This window comes from Triplophysa rosa, linkage group LG18 (assembly GCF_024868665.1).
Source record: "Triplophysa rosa linkage group LG18, Trosa_1v2, whole genome shotgun sequence".
Lineage (NCBI taxonomy): Eukaryota > Metazoa > Chordata > Actinopteri > Cypriniformes > Nemacheilidae > Triplophysa > Triplophysa rosa.
The window spans coordinates 15710783-15736183 of NC_079907.1; the positions used below are offsets into that span (position 1 = coordinate 15710783).

General features: G+C 38.3%; 1 protein-coding gene across 1 annotated transcript in view; it reads right to left on the minus strand.

The window, feature by feature from the left end:
- The window catches only part of dnah9 (dynein, axonemal, heavy chain 9), a 164339-nt gene that overhangs the window by 128928 nt on the left and 10010 nt on the right, over positions 1-25401 (minus strand). The gene's annotated exons all lie outside the window — the stretch shown is intronic.

Here is a 25401-nt window from a genome sequence, read left to right on the forward strand (position 1 = left end):
AAAGATGTCATCATGTTTTCGTTTTACAGCACGTCCAAAACAACGAGAAAATACACTGAAAAAGCCCAATCAACATATCCCGCAGAGTATCAGAGCAACCATGTAGTGATTATTTACACCAGCAGATGGGGCTGTATGCTACACTAATTACTTGGTCTCGCGCCGCTTAGCGATGAAGAATTTACGACGAGACATGAGAAAGCGTCATCAAGTTATTATCAAAATATCAAAAGACTACAGTCAAAGTTATTGTGTTCAAGGTACTAACTACTCATGTTGTATTAAAGTACAACTATTTGTATGTGTTATATAACAGGCTCAGGCCAGGGAGCTGGATTGTTTTACACCAAACTTTACCGGGACAGTTCCGTCGTCACAACACAGAAGTGATTCCCACACATACGTTGGTGAAAGTATGCAGCGATATACACAAATAAAAATATTTATCTAGGCAATAGCAATTACACTGACAACTAGGAACTAGGGCTGCAACAACTAATCGATAAAATCGATAATAATCGATAATGAAATTCGTTGTCAAGGAATTTCATTATCGATTAGTTGGTCTGTGACGTCACTTTCGAGCTGCGCAGTTACAAATCAAGCGCGTCTTCTTCCCTTTTAAAATTACCGTTTTAGATGCGTCTCTCCGTGCAGCATAAGATGCGCAGTTTCAAATGTCAGACGTGGTTCACCGTGAATGCGTCTCTTCGTGCAGCACGAGATGCGCAGTTTTAAAGTCACACGTGTCTCTCCGTACTGCACGAGGTGCGCAGTTTGAAAGTCACACGTGTCTCTCTGTGCAGCGCGAGGTACGCAGTTTTAAAGTCAGACGTGTCTCTATGAAGTTAAAACGTGCCAAAAAGATTTGCATGCGCAGGATAACATTTGTAAAAGCGTACGTGACATTGCAAGCGTAAAATAAATTTGCATTCGCAAAAAAGTTTTGTAAAGGTGTAAATCGAAAAGAATGAAAACAAGTTTTGCAGCATTGTATCTTTTTTCGTAAGCGTAATTCATGTGTTGTGAAATGGCAACTTCATATTACGTCAAATAATTATGATCTGTATTCTTCTGACCTCCGTTTTTCCACGCTTACACCTTTGGCACGTTTTTTGCGCTGAAATACGGCCAAAAGCATTGCGAGTCTGTAAACAGATGTGTGCGTGGAAAAACAATGGTGTTATGAACTGCAAAACGGATTCATCGCGCAAAACCTGTCTTTGTGTATGTAAAATAAATCTGTTCCAAACGTCTTGCCTACGCAGGCGAAAACTGTTTCTTGCAATAAACCGATGTTTACGGTTCCGTCTCGCGCTTACACTTTTGGCACGATTCTCTCACTAAATTGAGTTTGCAAGCGTGAAGGGGAGGCAGGGCTACCTTCTTGTGACCAATCAAATGAGGTTCCTGATGACTCATCGTTTTCTCTTATCTGATTGGTTCAATAACGCGCCAATCAAGCAGACATCAGACACTTTAATGCATGCACCCAGACGATCATAGATATCTAATACTTAATATATACGATTCTTTAATCATTTAGCTTATTGACATGTGTTGATACTGAATTCTTAGCTGGTGTCTTGGAAAGAAAATCTTGTTTAAAATGTATTGAATTATCAGTGCTATAAATTCTATACATCATGTAAATCTGCTTAAACCATGAACTATAATTATACAATCTACAATTAAAACAGTTAATACCAAGTTTCTAGGTCTCGCGTTTATGCAGTGCTTCTTCCCAACATCACCAGAAGCCATAATTTACTGCAAATAGCTGAGATTTGGGTGACTCAAATTCTCAACACGTTTTTATATTTTTAAACTATTTATGCAGGAAATTTATAAAATGTGCATAGCTAATATGCATAGTATGCTAAATCCTGGGAAAACCTAAACTCCAATAAGTCTTAATCAATTGGTTGTGGACTAAGCAGGTTGGACAGTCGCAAATGAAGCCTATCCAATACAGCATCCATCATCAAATCCTTAAGAGACAATTCAAATTACAGTGTAAATTCTCATACATTTGGAATTAACAGTTTTAATTATAGATTGTAGCATCAGTTCAATGGTTTAAGCACATTTTCATGATGTACAGAATTTCTATCCTTATGAAATTAACCATGTTTTTGTAGTAGCAACCATGGTGTTAGGATTACCATTGGCAAACCCAGTTTTACTGTGGTTAAACAATTATTTTTTAATTTTCGTAAGGGTATATAGTAGTAATTCAACACATGTCAGTCAGGTTAATGTTTAAAGAATCGTGTACAAATGAGATATCTATGATCGTCTGGGTGCATGCATTAAAGTGTCTAATGTCTGCTTGACTGGCGCGTTATTGAACCAATCAGATAAGAGAAAACGATGAGTCATCAGGAACCTCATTTGATTGGTCACAAGAAGGTAAACTCGCTTGCAAACTCAAATTAGTGAGAGAATCGTGCCAAAAGTGTAAGCGCAAGACAGAACCGTACACATCGGTTTATTGCAAGAAACAGTTTTCGCCTGCGTAGGGAAGATGCAGGGCTATGGCGTTATTATAATGACAAATGTCGCGAGCGCATTATTACAAGGCGAGAGCGCATTCTTGTCATACGAGCGCGCGAATCTCTCCGCTCGCACGCCGATTTCCTTTGCTCGTGCACAAAACTGGACGCGCGCTTTCAATTATACGCTGCTCTCTTATGAATTTTCTCTCCTCTCGCTCAGTGAGCGTGTGCGCACTCAAAATGCGTGCCGTGCGTCCACGAATCCTTTGGTACTCTTGCTCTCGAGAGGTCCTCCTGTGTGTTCCAGGCATTATAGGCTGTCAAAAGTAGTCAACCAATCAGGGATAGGCTTCCACGGCGGGCCAATGAAAACGCGACCTCTTACATGGCATCTTATTGGTTGAAAGTGACTCGACGTTTTCAACGAAGCAAGATGGATCCACCACGTTCTCAGGTAACAATATTAATATATTTGATGCAACATTATTAGTCAAATGTGTATTAGAAATGAACGGGGCATTAGGATGCTTTGTAGGCTACATATAAACGTCAGTTTAACTACCATGTTATTCAGACAAAACAGGCCAACACCCTCAAGTTCATGTGGTCCTCATGCATGTCCTACACTAAACATAGATATTGCTCAAAATAGTACTAAATTGATTACCGAACAATGTTAGATTTTGGTGTCATTTAAGTTAGAACGTTTATTCTAAAGATCAATATTCTTACATACAACGTTACACAGTGTACATCCCGCACTCAAAAACAGTCATTAGAGAACTAGCAGTCTGTAGATGCATTTTGCATAGCCTAAATATCAACTAGTATATATTTATAGCTATTGATGCCTTAATGTGTGTGTATACAGTAGCATTTAGGAATTAGGCTATTAATTGTTTAATGTTTTTTTCTCAATTTTATATTAAGTTGTATTGTATTTTATTGAAAAGCAAGACAAATTTTTAAAAGCAAATTTTGACTATTCAGTTTGTGCAATAGTGAAAAAACTTAATAAATAGAAGAAATGCAAAAACCATTTCGGTGTTCGGTATTATTCGGCTGTTCACAGAAGTTTAGATCGGTGCACCGAATAGTCTAAATGATTACCAATTTAGATTGGTGTCTTAAGTTAGCTTTATTCTAAAATAATAGTAACGGTATACATATGCAGAGCATTTGGAAATATCATATAATATTCTATACCTATTTGCATTGCTTTCAGCAGCATGTAAGTGTTCTGCATTCAGTGTTCCAGAAGTTCAGGGCTAATAATATACAATTTCGTTCATTTAATATACATTTGATTAATGTTGCATCAAATATATTAAAATTGTTACCTGAGAACGTGGTGGATCCAGAGGCGTATTAAGACCTCATGGTGCCCCCCATCCACCCACCTACCCACACGCAAGAATCCACTCATTAAAAGATTTATATATTAAAAGATTTTATAAGAATGAAACTCAGCAATTTACAATATACTATTTTACAAGAATTACACATTAACATGACACTTTTGTAGAAAAGAACACGAAAAACAACTCTTTCATCAAGCATTTTTAACAATTAGGCCTACTGTAGTTAAGAGGTCGCATTTTCATTGGCCCGCCGTGGAAGCCTATCCCTGATTGGTTGACTACTTTTGACAGCCTATAATGCCTGGAACACACAGGAGGACCTCTCGAGAGCAAGAGTACCAAAGGATTCGTGGACGCACGGAACGCATTTTGAGTGCGCACACGCTCACTGAGCGAGAGGAGAGAAAATTCATAAGAGAGCAGCGTATAGTTGAAAGCGCGCGTCCAGTTTTGTGCACGAGCAAAGGAAATCGGCGTGCGAGCGGAGAGATTCGCGCGCTCGTATGACAAGAATGCGCTCTCGCCTTGTAATAATGCGCTCGCGACATTTGTCATTATAATAACGCCATACAGGGCCGGATTATCCAATGGCATTATGGGCACGGCCCAGGGGCCCATGCCGCTTGGGGCCCAGGCAAGGAAAACATTTTCACATAACAGCGTTTACGCCATATTCATTCTGCCGTGCGCTTCTCTCTCCCGCGCACATGGAGGTGCACACACAAAACAGTGTTTCTAAATTAGGAAGTCTGTCTTTTGATTTAATCACTTTTACGAGCCCTCCAGCGGCTTTTGTTTAGAAGAAGCGCATAGCGACAAATCTAGCGACTTCTTGGATAAACCTTAGCTTTCATTCAGTGGGAAAATGTCGCCAGTGCTGCCCCGGAGCGCGAGGTCTCTCTTTCCCGGCAGGAAGCAGCAGCACCGTACGACAGGTAACTTGTGAATAAAATGAGTACAAAACAGCTTTCCAACAACCTGTCACTAGCCGGGTTTCCATCCAAAGTTGCCAATTTAGCTTATGCGCAAAATTGGAATACCGCATAAAAATTTGCGAATAAGCACCGTTTCCATCCAACTAGTCAACCGTCACTTCCTAATAAACTGGCACTAAATATCAGTAAGAAAAGTAAGAGAAGCCACTGAATATAATAGTTTTCAAATATAATAATACTTGCGCAAACAGACGATTAGAAAACTCAATAAATGCGGTGCTTTTGTGGATGCCTGCTGTTCGGGAAACATAGTCGTGATAGTTCTAAGACGCNACATTTTTTAAATGCAGAGATAGTATGTTAAAAGTACATTTTAGCTCAACTTCATGGTGTCTCAAAATAGCACAGTTGAGTACACTTAGATGATCTTAAGTTTATCTTAACAACTACTAAATACTGCTTTTTAGTATATTAAGGACAAATTAGTGTGCGAAAATAGAGCACTTTTAGTACATTATACGTAAATGTACTAAAATAAAGTGTATTTTAGTGCATTTTTTTCACCTGGGTTAATACATTTTGTATATTATTTTAATATATTACTATCATACTTCAAACATTTGTAAATATACTTATGATTAATTTTAAGTGTACTTCAAGTTGTAACTAAATACATTTTTTAAATGCAGAGATAGTATGTTAAAAGTACATTTTAGTTCAACTTCATGGTGTCTCAAAATAGCACAGTTGAGTACACTTAGATGATCTTAAGTTTATCTTAACAACTACTAAATTCTGCTTTTTAGTATATTAAGGACAAATTAGTGTGCGAAAATAGAACACTTTTAGTACATTATACGTAAATGTACTAAAATAAAGTGTATTTTAGTGCACTTTTGTCACCTGGGTTAATACATTTTGTATATTATTTTAATATATTACTATTATACTTAAAATTAATCATAAGTATATTTATAAAAGGGTAACACTTTACAATAAGGTGCTATTTGTTAACAATTATTTAATGCATTAGCTAACATGAACTAACAACGAACAATACTTCTACAGCACTTATTAATATTACTACATGTTAATTTCAGCATTTATAAATACATTATTAAAATCAAACGTTGTCACTGTTAACATTATGCACCATGAACTAACATGAATAGCTGTATTGACATGAACTAACATTAACAAGGATTAATAAATGCTGAAAAACGAAATTGTTCATTGTTAGCTAATGCATTTACTAATGTTAACTAATAGCACCTTATTGTAAAGTGTTACCCATTTTAGTTCAACTTCATGGTGTCTCAAAATAGCACAGTTGAGTACACTTAGATGATCTTAAGTTTATCTTAACAACTACTAAATTCTGCTTTTTAGTATATTAAGGACAAAATTAGTGTGCGAAAATAGAACACTTTTAGTACATTATATGGAAGTGTACTAAGTCTACTTAAATATAGTGTATTTTAGTGAACTTATTTTTCACCTGGGTAGACGAGAATGATGTAACTGGTCGCTTTTGATCATAGTAACTTCGGCCTACTTATGTGATTATTTTATGTGTCTGTGACATGAATAAACAAATGATGTGTTGTGTGTGTGTGTGCGCGAGTGAAACCCGCCACAGCTCAAGTACAAAAGCTTGTGTGAAGAAACTATAGAAATTTGATCAGATATCCAGATGTGGAAGCCACTTGACAAGTGTAAACGTGCTGTGTCCTGATTGTCTGAAAATCTGATCTGCTTGTTCGGATCACCGAGATCGCACGTTAATGCCAAATATAAACGCACCCATTGACTCTACGTTGTCTAAGTTTGTGACTGTTTCGGATGTGCCTGGTACAGTATTAATACATTATCATACTTGCAGTCCACACCAAGCGTTCGAATGTGTGGTTCTAATTCTGTAATCATAAGGCAGTTGTCTTCTCAGGCATTATTAAATGCGAGTTAGTAAAACACCAACTATTACTTCTAAAAATGTTTAGACCAAAAAAAACATACCTTCAAAGAGGAAAAGCTTAAAAGCGGAAGGGGGTGGTTCTTACCTGAACTTAGCAGAACTCTCAATAAAGCTACACCTGACCTTCATCCCTGCTTGAACCACTTGTGATCTAAGAACTCATCTAATGTGAGCCTGTCTGCCAGGTTGATGCAGGTGCTCTGTTCTATCAAGTCTGTCAATTCTGTATGGGCAAGAGTACTACAGTAGATGCATGTTCTTTATAACACATTGTCATTGTAGCTACTGAAATATGAAGTACTTTATGTTTTATAGCTTGGTTTACGTTTAACAATCATATTTTGTTATTGCTGTTCTCTTACCTTCAGATAATGGGTCGTATTGTCTTTGAAAAACCACATTATAAAAAGAATTGCACGCATTGATTTCCTTCAGCAATTGTCCCAAACCATTGACAGTATCTGCAACCGCATAAGCTGGGTCTGTAACGTAAGCAAGAAGTGAGCAAAACATTTCATTACCAAAAATCATTCAAATCACAGAATAATGGCATCAATCATCCCGGCAGCACTTTATTTTACAGTCCTGTTTCCATGTACATGTAAATATAATAACTGGGTAATAACTAGGTACTAACCCTGAACCTACCCCTAAACTTATACCATGTAGTTACCTTATACTACCCAGAACTTTCTTAGGTAAGTACACTATAGGTACACGTACTGTAAAATAATGTGCAACCATCATTCCTGTAAATTTTGGTAGTGTGCAATTGAAGGAACACAAAGCTTGGCTACATTTTTTGTAAATGGGTCATCACATCTGGGCTTAATGCTATGGCAACACAGAAACTCACCACAGTATCCTTCGTCTAGGTTGTTGGTAGTTGATATAAGCTTGCCGCATCCAAAGTCTATAATTTTCACCTCCATCGTCTCCGTATTGATCAGGACGTTGTTCAATGACAGGTCACCATGGTTGACACCGTGGTCAAGCCAGTGTTGAGCTGCGATCACTGCTTGCCTCATGAAATGACGAGCCAGTGTTTCACTCGCGTAATTACACTCCAAAAAGTCAAACAAGTTCAAGCAGGGATGTGGGAATTCCATAACCATGGTGTGCAAGGATTCTTTTTCAAACCAGTCTAACATCTGCACGATGTAGGGGCATTTCTCAGGTTTGTGTAGCTGTAGATTTAGAGCCACTTCCGTGAACACAGGCTTGGAATACCCAGGCTGGTAAAAAAGGGGTCAAAAAGGTTAGCTGACCATAGGAAATATTCAATTTCAATGAATCATTTGTGTTGAGATACAGTGGGGTCTAAAACTCTGAGACCAATATGAGAAATGCATTTTTTTATTCTAACTGATATTCTTAGCATAACAACTGAAAGACAATAATTTATATACATCTTATTTGTTATGTCCTCCTTTCAATATAAGCATGCACTCGAGCTGATGTTTCATCACAGTATGCTTTTGAAATGCTTCAAACCGCTTCAACACACAAGAATAGTTTTTGTTAAAAAAATGTCACAAAATTGTTCTGTTACATGTCAATGTCTCAAATTTGCTGGTTTGATTAGTAACCTAGAAATTGCACATAATATTTGATATTTCCTCTTAATTTGACATCGTCCCAGATTTTTGGACCCCACTGTGACATTTTAGATCAGTTGACTCACGATATTATAGCGAAAATAGAAGATCCCGGGCACAAATTTGATGGCAACCTGCAAAAGGCAAAAAATTACAATAATCACTGTACAGCAGTACATCACACTATACGGTCTGTAAATTCATTTAAACATGCATCTCTAGGTTAGGACACAAAGTGGGACATGTTTGATAGCAAAGGTGTTTCTACCTTCTGGCCATCGGATTTGCGAATCCCCTCACGCACAAGGCCAAAGTAGCCTTTTCCTATTACTTGGCCCAATTCATAAAGTGATGAAACTGATCCTGAAAAATACAAAAGCAGCATAAGATAAGATACTTGTTGTCTCCAATAGCAGTGCTGCTTGTGACTTTCAGAAAAAATAGTCCTTTAAAGGGATAGTTAATTAAATAGTAAATAGTACAATTAATTTACTCATCCTCAGATTGTTCCAAACCTGTATGAATTTCTTTGTTCTGATAAACACAAAGGAAGATATTTGGAAGAATATCAGTAACCAAAAAGATCTCATCCCCCATTGACTCCCATAGTATTTATTTTCCCTACTATGGTAATAAATGGGGGATGAGATCTGTTTGGTTATCATCATTCGGGATCATTCAGTGAGTAAATGATGACAACATTTTCATTTTTGGATGAACTATCACTTTAAATAATGTTCATATAATAGAGAGGGGTTCAAGTATGAGTGAAACAGCAGGAAAATCATAAAAAATATTATTTCATCAGAATAACACTTAACATATTAAAGGCATCATGATTGTCTGATGTATAAATACACACATTAGGGTAACCAGCAAACCAGCCAACAATAAAGAGCAGAACAGAAAGAAAGTGAAACTGTTCAGTATACTCACGTGCTGGTTGAGAATCAGCTGGTTCTTCTAGAGCTGTTGGCTCGAGTACAGATGGATCTGCCTGAAGATCAGATGGATCCGCCTGGAGATCAGATGGATCCGGGTCAGACGGTGAAGGAAAAGGTGCCACTTTGTTCTTTCGGGAGCGAGAGAAAGTGCCCTTTACACCCCGCCACGCTCTCTTAAAGCAGGAAAAGTGTTTCTTCTTCTTTTTGTTTTCTTTTGATTGTTCTTCTAAAAGATAAAAACAAAGAAACAGAAAGACATATATTTCTAGTATCTGTTGGTAACATCTTTTATATCACTCAACTGTCAAATAAATTAATGTAATGACCAGGGCCACTGAAGGCTAATTTAATATTCATCTCTCATTTTGTGCTTTTACATGATATAATATGATTTATATGATACGGCTCCCAGATAAAACATGCAGCACATTTGAAGCCTTGTTAGTTGCGCTTTGCATTCGTTTAAAAAGAAAAACTAAATTTGTCAAATATCAATTTGTTGAATGTAAAATCTCTCAAACAGCCGTTGTTAACACCACAGTATAAACTGCTTATCAAACTACACCTCACTATTATCTAACATATTTTTACTGTATAGTAACAGTGACAGTGGCACTCTGGCAGACATGTTGTACAATAATATTATACAATCTCTTAATGAAATACACTTTTCACTTTTAGGTTTTTGTTACCATTATGATTTCTAAATGTGCTTAAGCTAATTCATCTTATGTAAATAAGGTATTAATTTAGACAATCACTATAAACAATCCCAAATTCTATCTGAAGCTATTTGCTCCATGTCAGACAGACCTGGTTGGTGGTCAGCAGGTTCTTCAGGGGCTGCTGACTGAGGTCCAGATGGACCAGGCTGAGGATCATCTGGATCTTCAAGAGGTGTTTGCTCCCGATTACAGGAAACAGTGAAGAAATCACCAACAGGTATTTCCTGTGCGACCACTGGCTCCAAAACACTTAAATGTGTCTGGACAGATGGATCCGGGTCAGACGGTAAAGGAAAAGGAGCCACTTTGTTCTTTCGGAAGCGAGAGAAGGTGCTCTTTACACTCCGCCACGCTCTCTTGAAGCAGGCACGGCTACCCTTCTTCTTTTTGTTTTCTTTTGTTTGTTGTTCTAAAAAATAAAATCAAAGAAAGAGAAAGTAAATATAATAGATCTTATCTGCAGATACCAGAAATATATCACTAAACAGTCAAATGAAAGTAACTACCAGGGCCACCAAAGGTGAATTTACTTAATATTCATTTCTCATTTTGTGCTTTCATATGACTATAAATAAGGTGGTAACAATCCCAAATTCTATCTGAAGCTATTTGCTCCATGTCAGATAGACCTGGTTGGTGGTCAGCAGGTTCTTCAGGGGCTGCTGACTGAAGTCCAGATGGACCAGGCTGAGGATCATCAAGAGGTGTTTGCTCCCGATTACAGGAACCAGTGAAGAAATCACCTACAGGTATGTCCTGTGCGACCACTGGCTCCAAAACACTTAAATGTGTCTGGACAGTTGGATCTGGCTGTAGATCAGATGGATCCGGGTCAAAAGGCACCACTTTGGTCTTTCTGTGGCCCTTTATAGCCCGCCATGCTCTCTTAAAACAGGAACCCTTCATTTTGTTTCCTTTTGTTTGTTGCTCTACAAAATAAAATCAGAGAAAGCGAAATTACAAATAATAGAAATGACCACTAGAGGCCAGAAATATATGACTTTAACAGTCAAGCAGCTAATTTTGTCAAATATCTCAAACACTTGGACATCTCTGCCATTGTAAACAAAATATGCTTGTCAAACTACACCCTCACTCTTATCTAACACATTTGACCATGAAGTAACCGCTTCGGTTCGGAGACACTTTGACAAACATGTTTTACAATATTATACAATTGTATCTAGAAATTTAATCTATTAGTGTAATAAACGTTCTACTTTTAGGTTTTACGTCAGCTGATATAAATAATGTGGTAAATTAGACCTCCACAACCACAATAAAGAATAAAAGTACTCTCTGAAACGACTTATAATGCTTATAATCAGTCAATCTATGTAAACATATGAACTTGCTTCATTAAACATGTCACTAACGTTACAACCCACGGTGTATTCACTTAAACTACACATAACTTACTCATTAATACTCACAGTCATCAAATGAAATAAAACGAAACACAATCGTATGGTTTAAACCTAAAGATATTTCTAAAACACGGACATTATCTCATTGTAATGGTGTGACTAACCTTCCATATCGTGTAACGTTAAAGTTACTGGCGAAACTGCTTCTTGTACAGCGATTGCTTGTTCACCAGTAGCGCCTGTAGAGCTTCTCAATAAACAGAGTATTCGGAGTATTTCGTTAACGTACAATCTTGTATCGACATCGTCGTTATAGTAAATGCTCGTGCGACCTGCCCTCACTTTCACTCGTGTCAACAAACTTAAGAGCTGATCTGCATCAACGCTGTGTGTGACGTCACTACGATTTGACGCAGGACATTTCGCTTTCAAACCAATACAATTGCAAGGTTTGAAAGCAAACTGTTTGGTGTTTGATGGTTTTTAATGGAGCGAGTTTGATTCTTCACACATAAAACACGATGTACGCTTGCGTAGCCACTTTCACATGCATAAAACCTAATTCACGTGCACAAATTATACATATACATTCACAAAAAAACAATTCACGTGCGTAAAATAAAATGATATTCTCATAAAATACGTTTCACAAACGCTTAATACAATTCACAAATGTACAACTGTGCACAAATATTTCGAAAGATTAAAATGTACAAGTTTATCATGGAATGTGCAAATCGTCACTCACCTGTGAAGCGCTTTGGATTTGTGTGTGTGTATTTTGAGACTCTCTTGGCAGCGTTGTCCCTCCCACTTGAGTTATCATCCTGTTTAGCCAATCAGATTCAACCTTGCCATTCAACCAAGAGGAGAGATGCGTTTTGTACAATATTGTGAACGTTATCCCAACTACACAGTTATTTCACGTTTTAAAACCACGAAAAAATAACGACCTCAGGAATCTCATTGGTGGATACAACCATGGTTCCTGCATGATTTGCTTACAGTTGCAATTTGAAGAGTAAGTAATACGTGTTATTTTGTGCACGTGTAAGTAAAGTAAAAGACTTGCTAGACTTGTTAGTGTTTAATGTTTATTTGTGTTGGAGATTTAGGAAAATGTGTCTTTGTTTTAATTTTTGGAAAAAAAATATAGCTTCGGTCTTAGTGCATTGCTCGGTATCTGCTACTGTCAGTGTCGAGGTCCGTTGGGATCATTTATTCATTTCATATCTAACGTTATTATTCGACTCACAATTCATGTCTTGTCTCAGTCAAGCATGACAATATATTTTTACTAATGCTAACTATAGTGCAGTATTTGTAATGTCAAGTTAATTAATTAATATATTGTATTTGATTGTTTTAAGGGAAGAAACCATCGCTTTACACAAATCGGTTTTACTCCAGTAAATGACATGGAGGCCAAATCAACAGGTTAGTCATGACGATGAGAAATGTCGGCGCTGGTTGTCTGTAATATTAATGTAATGTTGTGGAAAGTTAATGTGGGTTGTAGTGACATGTTCATAATTTCTCATATAATGACTTGTTTACACAGATTGTGACTGATTTTGGAGTTGTTTTAGAGAGTAACGTTACTTTGAATGTTTAGTAGTAAAAGTAATGGAAGTCATTAAAAACTAAAAGTGAAACGTCTATTTTACTAATAGATTGCGGACCAGGTTCGTCTAGCCTGAAACCAATTGGCCCTCAAGAACCAGCTGACTCTCAGCCAGCACGTGAGTACTGTCATTGGCTGTGTCCGAAACAGCCCCCTATACCCTAATATTGTGCACTATTTGAGGTGAAAATTTTGAGTATGAGTGGTGTCCGAATTCATAGTGGACATTATTGAGTGCACTCAATCAATCCCATGATGCATCATAATAACGAGTGTACAACCGATGTACTATCACCGCTAGCTGCTAGCAATCTATCGTGATGCTCGCGCTGAATTAATTCCCTCTCCTCGGCAGAAGATTGCTCCCACAGCGTTTCCAGTTACCGATCGTGTCCAAATTTACTCACTCGTTACTCACTCGTCCTTAAAGTGGACTATAATAGTGAACTAACGTAGGGAATAGTGAATGAGGGTATAGTGGGCGATTTCGGACAGTGTCCCGGTTCATTTTTATTCCGTCCTGCTTTTTATTGTCAGCTTCACACCTGTGCCTGTTACCCTAATGAGTGTACCAAGCATTTATGCAATACCTTTTAAGCCAAGCTCACATTACACAACTTTAAACGTCGGCCGATTGCTGAGCTGTTCAGACTACATGACTTGCTCTCTGTGAAATCTGGAGTCTATAAGTTGTTAATGTGTTCACAGTACGTGACACTAAGTAAATCATCTGCAAGCTGTTTGCTTGATGATCTGCTCGGAAAAACCTAGAAAATAAAAAAACAAAGGATATGGGTGAAAGAATGGATCAGCTTACGGGGGCATTTCCGGTGACCTCAACTAGTGATGCGCGGGTCGTTTCATAAACCGCGGGTCGGGTAAAGAAATTGTCTATTTATTTCCGGGGCGGGTCATTATAAACGAAATAAAAAAACATGCACGTTGCGTGCAATTCACTATAGCCTATATTAAATATTTGGGAATATATATTTTCAAATTTTATTAGGTTCTTTGATAATGTTACAATATGTAGACCTACGTAGCAAAGTAACTTTCGTGATGTCCCCAAACCAAACGAGGCTGAATCCAGAGCTTTGTCCCAAATGACATACTATGCACTTAAACTATGCACTATGCACTCAACCATCTAACTTAGTATATGAATTTCACAAAAGTAGTATCGTCCTAAATGGAATACAAAACGGTATCAATGCACGCCACAATGCGTGTGAATAAAAATATACTTGTGCATTGTTCATTTAATGTAGTTTTCATCTGTTTTGCCCAGCATTACTTTAGTCATCATCAGATTGAAACGTTATCACTCTGCAGGAGAGTTTTGCTTGAGCAGCATCTGATAGCCCCGCCTCCTTTCTGTTACTTAAAGGGGTCATATGGCGGAAATACGTGTTTTTCTGTGTCTTTAGTGTGTTATAAGTTGCCCATGCATGTATTAGACACGTAAAATTGCTTAAATTAAAGTGTCGGAACAAAAGATGCATTCTATCTAAAAGCGAATGCTCACCCAGACCTGCTGAAACGCCTCGTGTAACCACACCCCTACGAATGTACGTCACTTCGTAACATGATTTGACTTAAGACCACCCAAATCTAAACGCAAGTGAGGTGGGCGTACTTGTAAATCTCATTGTATCGTCACCGCCGCAGCCATGTCGTGGAGACGCTGTGTGTTTCGTTGCGAAAAGAAAGACTCTTTGTTTGCCATGCCAAAAGATGAGACAGCTAAAAACAAATGGTTACATTTTATTTACAACACTGTTCCAGAAAAGTACAATCCGAATGTTCAAGTTTGTGCAGCGCATTTCACCGAAGATTTCTATACGAACCTGGGAGAGAGATTAAGACCGGCCGTGCATGAAAGCTTTGGTTAAAAAGTGGGGCCATTCCAACCATTAAAACTTCTCTGGCGCTTCTGATTCGCAACCTGTAAGTATATTTTTATTGTAAAAGACTTTGTTACGGACTAACGCGAGTTGAGTTTGTCGTGTGTTTGTGATCTGCAAATGCAGACGCGCGCAACGGGAAAAAAGACAACATAAGTCCTAATAATCAGTAATAATGTTCCCACTAGAGGCAACATAAGTCGTGTTTATAATGTCTTTTTATATTTAGTATTTATTTTGGGTTTATTATCTTTGTTGAGTCACGATGAGACGTAGCGTAACACTGGTTGATCAAGAAGGGCCAAAGCGCTCGCATTATTTATACCATTCCCTGCTGTAATGCGAGCTTGTTTCTATCTCACACAACTCTGTATGATGTATATAGTTGTTTGTTTATAGTCTTTATAACATCGTATATAAAAGGTAAAACAGTTAGTTATATTTTTAAACTATTTAACATCATATTTTTTTAATAAAACCTTACCAATCCTTTACATCCTGCTCAAGTTGCACTGGCAAAGTTGGTGTATCGGCTTGATCATCTTCATTTTCCGTATCAGATTCGGTCTCGAATTGATATAAGCTACCGATGACATTTTATCACCTGTCAGTACAATTGCGTGGGAACATGATGTTCTGAATATGGTAAGAGGCGTTACATTTCCGTGAAACGCTTGCAGTATTCGACCAATCACTACTCACTGGTTAACTGGCCAATCATAGCACACCTCGCTTTTCAGAGCGATGAGCTTTGTAAAAAATCAGCGTGTTTCAGAGAGGCGGGGCAAAGAGGAGATACAAACATGCACGGTATGTGGAAAATACAGCGTTTTTTAACTTTAAATCGTGTATACACATTGCATTCCATCTAAAACAAACAATAATATTAGTTTTAGCCCTGTCATATGACCCCTTTAAGCGAAACTGCGACCGTTGAGTGCGTTAAGTGTCCACAGTTCCACACTTCATATTTTTGGTCGAAAAAGTGCATCATCCGGGTACTTAAAGTGCACTTCTTTTTTGAGGATTTTCAACGTGAACGCACTACTCACACACTATTTATACTACAAAATGGCGTAGAATGGTGCATAAGTGCGCGATTTGGGACGCAGCTCAGCTTCTTATTCGCAGCTTCTTATTGACGCTATTCGCTCCACCTTAAAAGTCGCAACGCTTCCGTGTTTACGGTTTCTTATTCACGCTCAGTTTAGGGACCGTCTCGCTTTTCTCTTATTCGCGTTTTTTTTACTGTTGTGTGTAGAAAAGAATAATCAACAATCAGATCTGCTGGCTGCCTGGCATAACAAGCCTGAGCTGAATGCCCCTTGAGATGATAGTGGACTTCACAAAGAACCCTCATATCACTCCCTCCTTTCTCAATCTGTAATTAACCTGTCCATATGTATTATGCTATGCATTCATGTTTTAATCTTTTTCTTTCCATTTCCTGTGTTTGTGCGTGGGTGCACAGTAGGTAAATAAAGCTCATTTTGATTCTGATGAATAGTTATTATAATTGTACAAAGATATAATGACAGAATCACATTTCAATGTACCATTAAATGTATTACTATTAGTTATTGATTACATATAGCGCTCTTGGCTAATTACATGCCCATGTAAAGACATGTTGACATTTCTACTGTAGCTTTTTAAGTCTATGTTGGCAGTTGTGACATTGAGACGTTGAAATATTGGACCATTGGCAGAGCTTTATCTCAGCTGGCTTTGATGGTGGGTTGAAAGTGTCACTGCAGAGTTATACGAATTATTATTGTCTATCACCATGCAAAATACAGAATATTTTACTATAACATATTTTATAAGTTATGGACCCATGAGGTGGCATATATTACAATACTGTTCAGTGGGCCATTGCACTCATGGGCCATGTTGAGTTGCTATTAGGGCTGTCACGATTATGAAATTTGACTGACGATTAATTGTGTAATAAATCACAAATACTGCAGAGCTTCTCTTATTGAAATAAACATAATTTTTTTCTCTAGTATCCTTGGTTGGCGTTTCTATAGTGCTCCCTCTGGACCTTACCGGTTCATAATTAAAGGTGGTGGCAGCAACATTATTTGAAGCAGCCTAGTGCCCTTGGTGGTGGCTAAGGTTTGTTACAATATATAGATACTGTTGATTATTTAAGGTGGAGCGGATAGCGTCAATACGAAGCTGCGAATAAGAAGCTGGATTCAGCCTCATCCAAAACAAACACGTCACGAAAGTGCCAAGCAGCTCCCGCCGCCAGCCACACAGCAAAAAAACAATAGTGAAACTCTCACTTGAACCCCCTCTTTATCAGCACTGCTATTGGAGTTCATGTTAGACAAAGAAACAGGTGTCTCATGCTTCTTTTGTATTTTTAGCATTATTTTCTACGTGTTATGAATTGGGCAACAGCCTGGGATCAGGCAGCTATGGTGCTGTGCGTGATGGGATTCTCAAATCCGATGGCTTGGAGGTAGAAACGCCTTTGCTATATTCATCAAACATTTTCACTTTGCATTCAAACATAGAGATGCGTGTTTATTGTTTCGATCCATACGAGTTGAAAAGAATTTAACTGTAGACTGTAGAGTGATGTACTGCTGTAAAGCTTACATGGGATTCTTTTCCTTTTGCAGGTCGCCATCAAATATGTTCAATTGAAAGATGTGGTTTATGTTTATACTGTAAGTTGGCAAGATTTAAAATATCTAATATAATGTGCCGATCTAAAATGTCATTTACAATGGTGTCTTAAAATCTGGGATGATGTGAAATGAATATCAAACATTTTAGGTTATTTTGCAAATTTGAGACATTGACATGTAACATCGTTTTAACAAAAACTATTCTTGTGTGTTGAAGCTGTTTGAAGCATTTTAAAAGCATGCTGTGATGAAACATCAGGTTTCATTCACATCAGCTCGAGTGCTGCTTTCATTCTTAACAAATAATTGATGAATGAATGTTGTGACGAGGGGGGCGTGGTTCAGCGAGGTCAGCAGAGGGAGAGAGAGCTGGGAGTAAGTGGGTCAAGTGCAAATAACAAACACCTGTGTCTCGTTCCAGTAAGGGGTGTGGAGAGACCGCTTAAAAGGCCGTATGGCTCGAGTGATGGGCGAGAGAGACACGGACTGAATACGGGCTGCAGCTATTGAAGGACATTACTTTATATTGTGAATCTCTGAGCGTGCTGAAGAAATAGCTGCCAGTGTTTTGTTTGGGTAAGATTCTTTCTGTTATTTAATCAGAATAAAGCCCGTTTCAGTCCAGCCAACCTCGTCCTCTTCCTTCCTGACACGGATATCGTTACAAATGTCCTTCATACTCAGTTGATATGCTCATAATATCAGTTAGAAAAAAATGTGAAAATGCATTTCTCATAGTGGTCTCAGACTTTTAGACCCCACTGTATCTCAAAGTAAATGAGACTACAGTCAGCTAACCTTCTTTTATGCTTTTTCACCAGCCTAAGGGCGAGCGTCTACCTAAAGAAGTGGCTATAAATCTGGAGCTAACTAAATCTGAGACATGCCCTTACATTGTTCAAATGTACGACTGGTTTGTGGAAGATAAGCTTATCATGACAATGGAATACCCACGGCCATGCGAGACCTTGTATGATTTCATCAGGCGTCATCCAAGTCTTCTGGGTGAAAACCTGGCATGTCGTTTGATGAGCCAAGCAATAACAGCAGCCAAATACTGGATTGGCCACGGTGTCAACCATGGTGACTTGTCATGGACCAACGTCTTGATCAATACAGATATGATGCAGGTGAAAATTATAGACTTTGGATGCGGCAGGCTTATCTCAAGTATCAACGACCAAGACGAAGGATACTGTGGTGAGTTTCTGTGTTGCCATAGCATTAAGTCCAGATGTGATGACACTTTTATAAAAACTGTAGCCAAGCTTTGTGTTCCCCCGGTAACACATTAGCAAAACTTACAGGGATGATTGATGCCATTATTCTGTGACTTGAAGGACTTTTGCTAATGTTTTGCTCACTTCTTGCTTACGTTACAGACCGAGCTAATGCGGTTGCAGATACCGTCTGTGGTTTGGGTAGAACTCTGGCACTATTGGTGGGTTGCTGTTGCTTCACTGGCAACACTCACACCCACATCGTATCTGAAGGTAAGAGAACAGCACTAACAAAAACATTATTACATGTTAAATGCAAACTAAGCTTCTGCAGTGTTTCTGGGTGTTCTCACCAAATAACTTCCCAGGTATAAATTAAAAGGAAAATGTAGGATATTGCTTCTTAAACTTTAAAACACACCCCATAAGTGCTTAACAAATGTATTAGACCACCACTTAATGTCTCTGTAATGGTTAATCCAGCAGTATGTGTCAACTCTTTAGTCACAGTAGTATTTCTAATGCTAAAATATCATAATTGCGGTTTTCCATGAATTTACCAATGTACTTTTATACAAGAAAAATTGTAAAGCACCTTTTTTTTTTATTCAGATGCCCATTATGTTATTTAACATAAAGCAAGATTTTGACAGATTCCTAAAATGTGTGTTTCCTCTAAGGTGGTCTAATAAATTTGTTAAACACTGTTATAACCTGCCTATTTCAGTGTTATAAATGACAGTGTGTTATAAAGAACATAAATGACTATCTAGTGCTCTTGCCCATTCAGAATGCCATGACTTGATAAAACGGAGCATGGAACCAGCCGACAGGCTCACATTAGATGAGTTCTCGGATCACGAGTGGTTCAAGCTGGGAGAAGCTCGAGAGTAATTTTTCCATACTGCGTTTTGGTTTATTTAGAGTTTTGCTGTGTTTTGAGTAGGGCTGCAACTAACGATTATTTTGATAATCGATTAGTTGGGCGATTATTTTTTCGATTAATCTGATAAAATGTAATTACATCTTTTGCTTATAATAAGTAAATCAGATATGGGAAAAGTATACACAACTGAACTCATTAGCCTTCTCCCAAAATGTTGTGAATGTCTCCATAATTAACACACCTGGTGAGTTGATTCATGTGTGTCATATTAGAAGCAACTGACAATAGTCTCTCCCAAACGTGGGAGCGAGGGGAGGGTCGGCCAAGGAAATCATTTTTTTGTGCCATGAAAAGTGAGATATTTGTCATTCAAATGTAGTGAAGTACAGTAAAAAGTAAAAAAAAAAAGTAATACTTAAGTACAAATACTCAAAAAGTGTACTTAAGTACAGTACTCAAGTAAATGTACTTCGTTACCCACCTCTGAACTAAATAAACCACCAAATCAGGGTATTTAGCCTATTATGTACTTTGCAAAGTGCAAACGCCACAAATTGGGTTTTACTAATATAATCTTTAATTGTGTCATTTAAAACACCTCTCCCCTTTAAACTTTAAAACTGCGCAGCCTGAAGAGATGCATGCAAAACACGTCTGACTTTAAAACTGCGCACCTCGTGCTGCACGGAGAGACGCATGCACCGAGAGACACGTCTGACTTTAAAATAGCACAACTTGTGCCGCACGGAGAGACGCATCCACAGAGAGACACGTGTGACTTTAAAACTGCGTCACTCGTGCTGCACGGAGAGACAAGTGTGACTTTTAAACTGCGCATCTCGCGCAGCATGGAGAGACGCATCCACGGAGAACCACATCTGACTTTTAAACTGCGCATCTCATGCTGCACGGAGAGACACATTTAAAACGGTCATTTTAAAAGGGAAGAAGATGCGCTTGATTTATAACTGCGCAGCTCGCAAGTGACGTCACAGACCAACTAATTGATAATGAAATTCGTTGACAACGAATTTCATTATCGATTATTATCGATTTTATCGATTAGTTGTTGCAGCCCTAGTTTTGAGTAGTTTATTTAGAGTTTTACTGTGCTTTGAGTAGTTTATTTAGAGTTTTAGATAGTTTAAAAGGTTTTAGGATGCCAATACAAAGCTGTTTTAACATAATGCCAATATATAAATCTTGTTCTAACATGTTTTTGTAAAAAAAAATTGCTCGTTTTAACATGATTCTTTTTGTTTTTGTGTGATGCTAACACTTTTACATGATGCTATCACATTTTACCATGATGCTAGTGATGGGGGAAAAAATGATCTTGCAGCTCATAAAATCTCTCAGACAAAGAAGGTCCAGGTGTCAAAGAGTTAACTTTATTTGCTCGAGTCAAACAAAGTGAGATGTTCCAAGTCATCTGAAAACCAAGTGTTTTCCAACCTATAGTTATAGTAAAACTCTTAAAAGGTGGTCCTTTCTAAAACCAATCATGAAATTTCCCATTAGCTCTTATTTTTTGCCTGTCCCCATTCATCCGTTTCTATTGGTGGTAAACCAATCTTCGTGTATTTTTTTATATAAATCCTCTCCCGCCACAATTATGTCATGGTCTTTTCTTGTCTTTAACTGTGTAAAAACTGTGGCCTTGCTCAATGTAGATTGTAGTCATACTAACGGGACGGAACATGCCCAGATTGGATCATAATGTAGGGTTGGGGCCGGAAAAAGTCCCCAGATTTCATAAACACTGCCAGACATCAAAAACACAGCTGTGCAGGGTGCTTTTCTGGATCTCATACAGATGTGTTTAAAACGAAGAACAATACATAGTGAATAATGATCAAAAACATAAAGACATATCATGAAAATCCTGAATAATGATAAAAAACAAAGACATATCATGAAATTCCTCCATATATTCCCCCCTTTGGGGCCCCACACCTTCTCATCTTCTGTGATAATTGTTATCACAGTTATTGGTGAATTACCATTACCTCAGGAGACTATAACTAACAGGAATAAAATATGTGTATCATAATTTATATGCTATGCAAGTGCTTAAAATATAACGTAGAGTGTGCAATTATCATTGGTGCCCAAAACTTTTAAATTGTCATATTACTTAATTGTCAGCAAGCTAGATAAGTAACAAGCCTTTCTCATCTTATTTTAGTTATCTCGTACCACGGATAATGTCTGATTTTACACCTCTCAATGTTCCTCAGGTCCAAAGACCATTTTACTCCACATTGGCAACAGGATCATTGTAATTATTATCTGGTACTATGTACATTACCATCTGATATAATTAATATCATTATATTCAACCAAATGCATATTAGTAAAAGAATCCGTAACAGTACACACATTACCATCAACAAGTTGCTCATTTTTGAAAAAATATATTTCTTAAACCAGTACCAATTAAAAGTCTCTGATTCAACCCCTTTTTTTTATCAAAGTCCCAGTTAGCAAAGTGATTTTTATTCCTTTGTAGATGATATGTCCATCAACGTCATTCTCTGGAATGCACATACAGCTGGTTTCTTCCATTGTGGCACAAACTTCACCCTGTGCTGCTGTTAGCTGGTCCACGGTTCTGCAGCCATTTAAATGTAATCCCTGTAGTTCTTACTTGATGCTCTCCATCATGATCCTCATGGCATTCATAAACGAAAACAGTTCATATCTGGTGATTTCCACCTCATGCATTGATGATGCTACACCCAGAGCAGGGCTGTAGAAAGTCCTGTAGAAAGTTGAACAATCCTCTTCTTGGCTTTCTCCGCAGCGCACATGATGGATGTGCTATGATGATGATAGCTCCTCCATGTCGTTGAAGTAGGGCACACAGCCCAGTCCAGTTTCTTGTCAGGGATAACACAGCCAGTGATCGTCTTCCACTACTCCTGTGCGCTTTTCATCAGAAACATGTTTTGTAGTACATCTTTGTTCAGACCAACTTTATGGAGATGCAGATTTCATTTTCCAACAGGACTTGGCACCTGCACGCAGTGCCAAAGCTACCAGTACCTGGTTTAAGGACCATGGTATCCCTGTTCTTAATTGGCCAGCAAACTCGCCTGACCTTAACCCCATAGAAAATCTATGGGGTATTGTGAAGAGGAAGATGCGATATGCCAGACCCAACAATGCAGAAGAGCTGAAGGCCACTATCAGAGCAACCTGGGCTCTCATAACACCTGAGCAGTGCCACAGACTGATCGACTCCATGCCACGCCGCATTGCTGCAGTAATTCAGGCAAAAGGAGCCCCAACTAAGTATTGAGTGCTGTACATGCTCATACTTTTCATGTTCATACTTTTCAGTTGGCCAAGATTTCTAAAAATCCTTTCTTTGTATTGGTCTTAAGTAATATTCTAATTTTCTGAGATACTGAATTTGGGATTTTCATTAGTTGTCAGTTATAATCATCAAATTAAAAGAAATAAACATTTGAAATGTATCAGTCTGTGTGTAATGAATGAATATAATATACAAGTTTCACTTTTTGAATGGAATTAGTGAAATAAATCAACTTTTTGATGACATTCTAATTATATGACCAGCACCTGTATATGTAAATATATAAAAACAGAAATAGAGTATAGTTTAAACAAAGATTTACAAAAGCAAAATATACATGTAAGTAGCAGAATAAAGGGAAATAATAATATAATGTTATGATCATATATTGGAAACATCAGGTCAGGGCAGGTTGATTCTTTTCTCTTGTGTTATGACAGGCAGACACATATTGTGCAGCTAACACACAGCAGTCCTTGTGTTCTCCTAACAGATACGCCAGTTTCTCAGCGTTTGACAGACTTTCAAACGTCTGGTGCACGGACTTGATTTATCCATAAAACATTGTCCGTATATCTGTGTATTTTGTGCATTCTATTAGGAAGTGGAGTTCCGTCTCAATATTGTTGAGATCACAGTGTGGACACAGTCTCTGGTCCTGTGGCAGCCATGTTTGTCTGTGTCTGCCCGTCTCTATGGTGAGTTTATGTCCACTGAGTCTGTATCTTGTAAACATGGCTCTTAGTTTTATATCTGTCACTGTGTACAGATAGTCTGCCAATGAGTGTTTCCCAATGAGTGATATCGTTTTGTTTCATTTGTGTTGTAATTTGGTTGATATGATTGGTTGATTGGTTGGTATATATTTGTTATTTTTAATAGTTTTCTATTGTTTCACTGGATCCTGTGCTCCTTCATGCATGATCACACACAGTTTCTCATTCATTCTGGGAAAACGGCCAACAGCCCGTCCTTTTTACTCTCAAGTTTTTCTCAGCTAGCTTGACACTACAAAAACACTACATAGACATGAGGCGCTTTCCCACTGCATGGTACCGTCATGTTTAGTACGACTCGGCTCAGTTCATTTCACTTCGGCTCACTTTGCTTTTCCACAGCAGCAGTAGCGCTTCAAAGTGGGTGGGGATTATAAACGTATCGTCATTGTTGCACCGCCTCTGCTGCCGTAGTGAAGGCGACGAACACGTGCACAACACAGTAGTGATGGGAAGTTCAGATCATTTTACTGACTCGGACCTTTGAGTCTCGTTCAGCAAAATGAACGAATCTTTTTTCGAGTCATATCGTTCATTTCGTTCATTTTAGCAAAATATAATTAAAATGTTACATGTTACTTTCCTAACACATCTACTACTTATGCAAACGTTGATCACATTACAAACAATACAAAACTATAATGCTATAAGAAACAGAAAAGATTAATTCATTGTTTACCTGGGTCTTTAGTCTATGATTAGCTCACCACACCTCTTATCTGACAAGTCCTCGGTCTCTCTCTCGTTCTTTATTATCTCTCATGGGTTGTGATAGTAAAAGCTGTAGTCTGGCATACTTGACAATATTTAATTCATGCCTATCTGGCTATGTTTTTTCTCACTAATGGAAAAACCCTAAATGACATTTCACCCTCTTACAGTAGCATAACTCAGGAAGGAAGAGGTTTAATATGCTTCAGCCATACTCAAAGCTTTACATATCACATATGAATATATAAATGTGATGACATTAACTCCCTAAATTTAATGATGCTGTTCAATAAAGAGAGAGAGAGAAAGAAAGAGAGAGAGAGGNGTTTGACTCTTCGTTCATCACGTGACAGCTCGTAAGCTAAACCAATGCAGTCAGAGCCGGAAAGAGAATTGATTAGTTCACCTCTCGAGTCTTCGGGTTCGAGTCGTTCGTTCATCACGTGACAGCCCCCTACGCTTTACCAATGCAGTCTGAGCCGGAAAGAGAATTGATTAGTTCACCTCTCGAGTCTTCGGGTTCGAGTCGTTCGTTCATCACGTGACAGCCCCCTACGCTTTACCAATGCCGTCTGAGCCGGAAAGAGAATTGATTAGTTCACCTCCCGAGTCTTCGGGTTCGAGTCGTTCGTTCATCACGTGACAGCCCCCTACGCTTTACCAATGCAGTCTGAGCCGGAAAGAGAATTGATTAGTTCACCTCTCGAGTCTTCGGGTTCGAGTCGTTCGTTCATCACGTGACAGCCCCCTACGCTTTACCAATGCACGTCTGAGCCGGAAAGAGAATTGATTAGTTCACCTCTCGAGTCTTCGGGTTCGAGTCGTTCGTTCATCACGTGACAGCCCCCTACGCTTTACCAATGCGTCTGAGCCGGAAAGAGAATTGATTAGTTCACCTCCCGAGTCTTCG